We start from the raw sequence: 6,671 nt of genomic DNA, 5'->3' as shown, positions 1-6,671 counted from the left end.
AGCGAGATATACATAAGTATACGTGTGTAAGTAGGAGAGATGGCCAAAGAGCGTTATTGGATTATGTGTTAATTGATAGGCGCGCGAAAGAAAGGCTTTTGGATGTTAATGTGCCGAGAGGTGCAGCTGGAGGGATGTCTGATCATTATCATGTGTAGGCGATGGTGAAGATTTGTAGGGGATTTCAGAAAAGAAGAGAGAATGTTGGGGTGAAGAGAGTGGTGAGAGTAAGTGAGCTTGGGAAGGAGACTTATGTGAGGAAGTACCAGGAGAGACTGAGTACAGAATGGAAAAAGGTGAGAACAAAGGAGGTAAGAGGAGTGAGGGAGGAATGGATGTATTTAGAGAAGTAGTGATGACTTGCGCAAAAGATGCTTTTGGCATGAGAAGCGTGGGAGGTGGGTTGATTACAAAGGGTCGCGAGTGGTGGAATGAATAAATAAAATTATTAGTGAAAGAGAAGAGACAGGCATTTGGACGATTTTTGCTGGGAAAAAATGGAAAAGAGTGTGCTATGTATAAAAGAAAGAGGCACGAGGTCAAAAAAAGGCTGAAGAGGGGAAAAATTGGGCAAATGAAAATTGGGGTGAGAGAGTATCATTGAATTTTGGGGAGAACAGAAAGTATGTTTTGGAAGGAGGTAAATAAAGTGCGTAAGACAAGGGAAAAAATGGGAACTTCAGTGAAGGGGGCTAATGGGGAGGTGATAACAAGTGGTGGTGATGTGGGAAGGAGATGGAGTGAGTATTTTGAAGGTTTGTTGAATGTGTTTGATTACAGAGTGGCATATATAGGATGTTTCCGTCGAGGTGGTGTGCAAAGTGAGAGGGTTAAGGAAAATGATTTGGTAAACATAGAAGAGGTAGTAAAATCTTTGCGGAAGAGGAAAGCCGGCAAGGCAGCAGGTTTCGATGGTATTGCAGTGGAATTTATTAAAAAAGTGGGTGACTGTATTGTTGACTTTTTGGTAAGGTTATTTAATGTATGTATCATTCATGGTGAGGTGCCTGAGGATTGGCGGAATGCTTCCATTGTGCCATTGTACAAAGGGAAAAGGGATAAGAGTGAGTGCTCAAATTACAGAGGTAAACGTTTGGTGAGTATTCCTGATAAATTGTATGGAAGGGTATTGCTTGAGAGGGTGAAGGCATGGATAGAGCATCAGATTGGGGAAGAGCAGTGTAGTTTCAGAAGAGGTAGAGGATGTGTGGATCAGGTGTTTGCTTTGAAGAATGTTTGTGAGAAATACTTAGAAAAGCAAATGGATTTGTATGTAGCATTTATGGATCTGGAGAAGGCATATGATAGAGTTGATGGAGATCCTCTGTGGAAGGTATTAAGAATATATGTTGTGGGAGGCAAGTTGTTAGAAACAGTGAAAAGTTTTATCGAGGATGTAAGTCATGTGTACGTGTAGGAAGAGGGGAAAGTGGTCGGTTTTTAGAGAATGTAAGTTTGCGGCAGTGGTGTTTGATGTCTCCGTCGTTGTTTAATTTGTTTATGGGTGGGGTTGTTAGGGAGGTGAAAGCAAGAGTTTCTGAAAGAGGGGCACATATGCAGTCTGTTGTGGATGAGAGAGCTTTGGAAGTGAGATAGTTGTTGTTCGCTGATGATACAGCGCTGGTGGCTGGTTCATATGACAAACTGCAGAAGCTGGTGACTGAGTTTGGTAAAGTGTGTGAAAGAAGAAAGTTAAGAGTAACTGTGAATAAGAGCAAGGTTATTATGTACAGTAGAATTGAGGGTCAAGTCAATTGGGAGGTGAGTTTGAATGGAGGAAAACCGAACGAAGTAAAGTGTTTTAGATATCTGGGAGTGGATCTGGCAGCGTATGGAACCATGGAAACGGAAATGAATCATAGGGTAGGGGAGGTGGCAGAAATTCTTGGAGCTTTGAAGAATGTTTGGAAGTCGAGAACATTATCTCGGAAAGAAAAAATATGCGTGATTGAAGGAATAGTGTTCCATCAATATAATATTGCTGCGAGGCTTGGGCTATGGATAGAGTTGTGCGGAAGAGGTTGGATGTGCTGGAAATGAGATGTTTGAGGTGGCGATGGGATTAAATAAAGGCAGACACTATGAATTATTTACATGTGTATATGTGTATATGTCTGTGTGTGTATATATATGTGTACATTGAGATGTATAGTTATGTATATTTGCGTTTGTGGACGTGTATGTATATACATGTGTATGTGGGTGGGTTGGGCCATTCTTTCGGCTGTTTCCTTGCGCTACCTGGCTAACGCGGGAGACCGCGACAAAGCAAAATAGATAAAATATATATATATATATATATATATATATATATATATATATATATATATATAGATAGATAGATAGATAGATAGATAGATAGATAGATAGATAAATTTATATATATATATATATATATATATATATATATATATATATATATATATATATATATATATATATATATATATATATATATATATATATATATATATATATTTTTATCTATTTATTTTGCTTTGTCGCTGTCTCCCGCGTTTGCGAGGTAGCACAAGGGAACAGACGAAAGAAATGGCCCAACCCACCCTTATACACAATGTATATACATACACGTCCACACACGCAGATATACATACCTATACATCTCAATGTACACATATATATACACTCACAGACACATACATATATACACATGCATACAATTCACACTGTCTGCCTTTATTCATTCCCATCGCCAACTCGCCACACATGGAATACCATCCCACTCCCCCCTAATGTGTGCGAGGTAGCACTAGGAAAAGACAACAAAGGCCCCCTTCGTTCAAACTCACTCTCTAGCTATCATGCAATAATGCCCGAAACCACAGCTCCCTTTCCACATCCAGGACCCACACAACTTTCCATGGTTTACCCCAGACGCTTCACATGCTCTGATTCAATCCACTGACAGCACGTCAACCCCGGTATACCACATCGCTCCAATTGACTCTATTCCTTGCCCTCCTTTCACCCTCCTCCAGGTTCAGGCCCCAATCATACAAAATCTTTTTCACTCCATCTTTCCACCTCCAATTTGGTCTCCCACCTCTCCTCGTTCCCTCCACCTCCGACATATATATCCTCTTGGTCAATCTGTCCTCACTCATTCTCTCCATGTGCCCAAACCATTTCAAAACACCCTCTTCTGCTTTCTCAACCACGCTCTTTTTATTTCCACACATCTCTCTCACCTTTCCTTTACTTACTCGATCAAACCACCTCACACCACATATTGTCCTCAAACATCTCATTTCCAGCACATCCACCCTCCTGCGCACAACACTATCCATAGCCCACGCCTCGCAACCATACAACATTGTCGGAACCACTATTCCTTCAAACATACCCATTTTTGCTTTCCGAGATAATGTTCTCGACTTCAACACATTCTTCAAGGCTCCCAGGATTTTCGCCCCCTCCCCCACCCTATGATTCACTTCCGCTTCCATGGTTCCATCCGCTGCCATATCCACTACCAGATATCTAAAACACTTTACTTCCTCCAGTTTTTCTCCATTCAAACCTACCTCCAAATTCACTTGAACCTCAACCCTACTGTACCTAATAACCTTGCTCTTATTCACATTTACTCTTAACTTTCTTCTTTCACACACTTTACCAAACTCAGTCACCAGCTTCTTCAGTTTCTCACATGAATCAGCCACCAGCGCTGTATCATCAGCGAACAAAAACTGACTCACTTCCCAAGCTCTCTCATCCACAACAGACTTTATACTTGACCCTCTTTCCAGAACTCTTTTATTCACCTCCCTATAAACCCCATCCATAAACAAATTAAACAACCATGGAGACATCACACAGCCCTGCCGCAAACCTACATTCACTGAGAACCAATCACTTTCCTCTCTTCCTACACGTACACATACCTTGCATCCTCGATAAAAACTTTTCACTGCTTCTAACAACTTGCCTCCCACACCATATATTCTTAATACCATCCACAGAGCATCTCTATCAACTCAATCATATGCCTTCTCCAGATCCATAAATGCTACATACAAATCCATTTGCTTTTCTAAGTATTTCTCACATACATTCTTCAAAGCAAACACCTGATCCACACATCCTCTACCACTTCTGAAACCACACTGCTCTTCCCCAATCTGATGCTCTGTACATGCCTTCACCCTCTCAATCAATACCCTCCCATATAATTTACCAGGAATACTCAACAAACTTATACCTCTGTAATTGGAGCACTCACTCTTATCCCCTTTGCCTTTGTACAATGGCACTATACACGCATTCCGCCAGTCCTCAGGCACCTCACCAGGAGTCATACATACATTAAATAACTTACCAACCAGTCAATAATACAGTCACCCCCTTTTTTAATAAATTCCACTGCAATACCATCCAAACCTGCTGCCTTGCCGGCTATCATCTTCCGCAAAGCTTTTACTTCCTCTTCTCTTTTTACCAAATCATTTTCCCTAACCCTCTCACTTTGCACACCACCTCGACCAAAACACCCTATATCTGCCACTCTATCATCAAACACATTCAACAAAGCTTCAAAATACTCACTCCATCTCCTCACATCACTACTACTTGTTATCACCTCCCCATTTGCGCCCTTCACTAAAGTTCTCATTTGTTCCCTTGCCTTACGCACTTTATTTACCTCCTTCCAGAACATCTTTTTATTCTCCCTAAAATTTAATGATACTCTGTCACCCCAACTCTCATTTGCCCTCTTTTTCATATATATATATATATATATGTATATATATATATATATATATATATATATATATATATATATATATATATATATATATATATATATATATATATATATATATATATATATGAACATACAGGAGGGTGAAAGGCGTGCAAGGAATAGAGTAAATTGGAACGATGTGGTATACCGGGGTCGACTGTGCTGTCAATGGATTGAACCAGGGCATGTGAAGCGTCTGGCGTAAACCATGGAAAGTTGGGTCGGGCCAGGATGTGGAAATGGTGCTGTGCCTTCGGTGCATTATTACAAGACAGCTGGAGAATGAGTGCGAACGAATGGGGCCTTTGGTGTTTTTCCTAGCGGTACCTCGCACACATGGGGGGGAGAGGGTTGTTATTCCATGTGTAGCGAGGTGGCGATGTGAACAAATAAAGGCAGACTGTATGAATCATGTACATGTGTATATATGTATATGTCTGTGTGTGTACATATATGTGTACATTAAGATGTATAGGTATGTATATTTGCGTGTGTGGACGTGTATGTATATATTTGGCTATGTATATACTTGTATATATGGCTATGTTTCCTTGCGCTACCTCGCTAACGCGGGAAACAGCGACAAAGCAAACTAAATATATATATATATATATATATATATATATATATATATATATATATATATATATATATATATATATATATATATATATATATATATCCCTGGGGATAGGGGAGAAAGAATACTTCCCACGTATTCCCTGCGTGTCGTAGAAGGCGACTAAAAGGGGAGGGAGCGGGGGGCTGGAAATCCTCCCCTCTCGTTTTTTTTTTTAGTTTTCCAAAAGAAGGAACAGAGAATTGGGCCAGGTGAGGGTATTCCCTCAAGGCCCAGTCCTCTGTTCTTAACGCTACCTCGCTAATGCGGGAAATGGCGAATAGTTTGAAAGAAAGAAAGATATATATATATATATATATATACATATATATATATATATATATATACATATATATATATATATATATATATATATATATATATATATATATATATATATATATATATATATATATATATATATATTATCCCTGGGGATAGGGGAGAAAGAATACTTCCCACGTATTCCCTGCGTGTCGTAGAAGGCGACTAAAAGGGGAGGGAGCGGGGGGCTGGAAATCCTCCCCTCTCAATTTTTTTTTTAATTTTCCAAAAGAAGGAACAGAGAAGGGGGCCAGGTGAGGATATTCCCTAGGTGGCCCAGTTCTCTGTTCTTAACGCTACCTCGCTAACGCGGGAAATGGCGAATAGTTTGAAAAAAGAAAAAAAAAAAAAAAAAAATATATATATATATATATATATATATATATATATATATACATATATATATATATATATATATATATATATATATATATATATATATATATATATATATATATATATATATATATATATATATATATATATATGATAGTTTTCATACATGATAGTTTTAGTTTATATAGTGATAGTTTTCATGCATGGTGCTCTGACAAGAAAATAGTGAAATTGGAAAAAAATGTAGCTTAGACATTGAAGCTTATTCTTTCATTGTAATGTGAATAAAGGGAGTTTTTTTTCAAAGTGATAGAGATGGAAAGCAAAAAGGTATTTTTCATGAATGTACTGGAAAAGTTGAGGTCCAGAAAATTTTTGGTCTGTCAAGGCTTTATTATGGCGGATGAACAACTACCTAACCTCACGTATCCAAGATATGGTTGTGTTTTGTGTAATGAAGACAATTAAGAAACATCATAAGCCAATATATATATATATATATATACATATATATATATATATATATATATAATATATATATATATATATATTATATATATATAAGCCAATATATGTATATATACATATATATATATATATATATAATATATATATATATATATATTT

The 6,671-nt window shown here is 37.9% G+C and overlaps 1 protein-coding gene across 1 annotated transcript in view; it reads right to left on the bottom strand.

The window, feature by feature from the left end:
• Positions 1 to 6,671, bottom strand: part of LOC139764691 (uncharacterized) — a 136,829-nt gene that overhangs the window by 1,939 nt on the left and 128,219 nt on the right. The window lies entirely within an intron of this gene.

The sequence above is a fragment of the Panulirus ornatus genome, chromosome 4 (genome assembly GCF_036320965.1).
Source record: "Panulirus ornatus isolate Po-2019 chromosome 4, ASM3632096v1, whole genome shotgun sequence".
Lineage (NCBI taxonomy): Eukaryota > Metazoa > Arthropoda > Malacostraca > Decapoda > Palinuridae > Panulirus > Panulirus ornatus.
The sequence above is the reverse complement of the archived record's forward strand: the minus strand, read 5'-3'. Positions and strand labels throughout refer to the sequence as shown.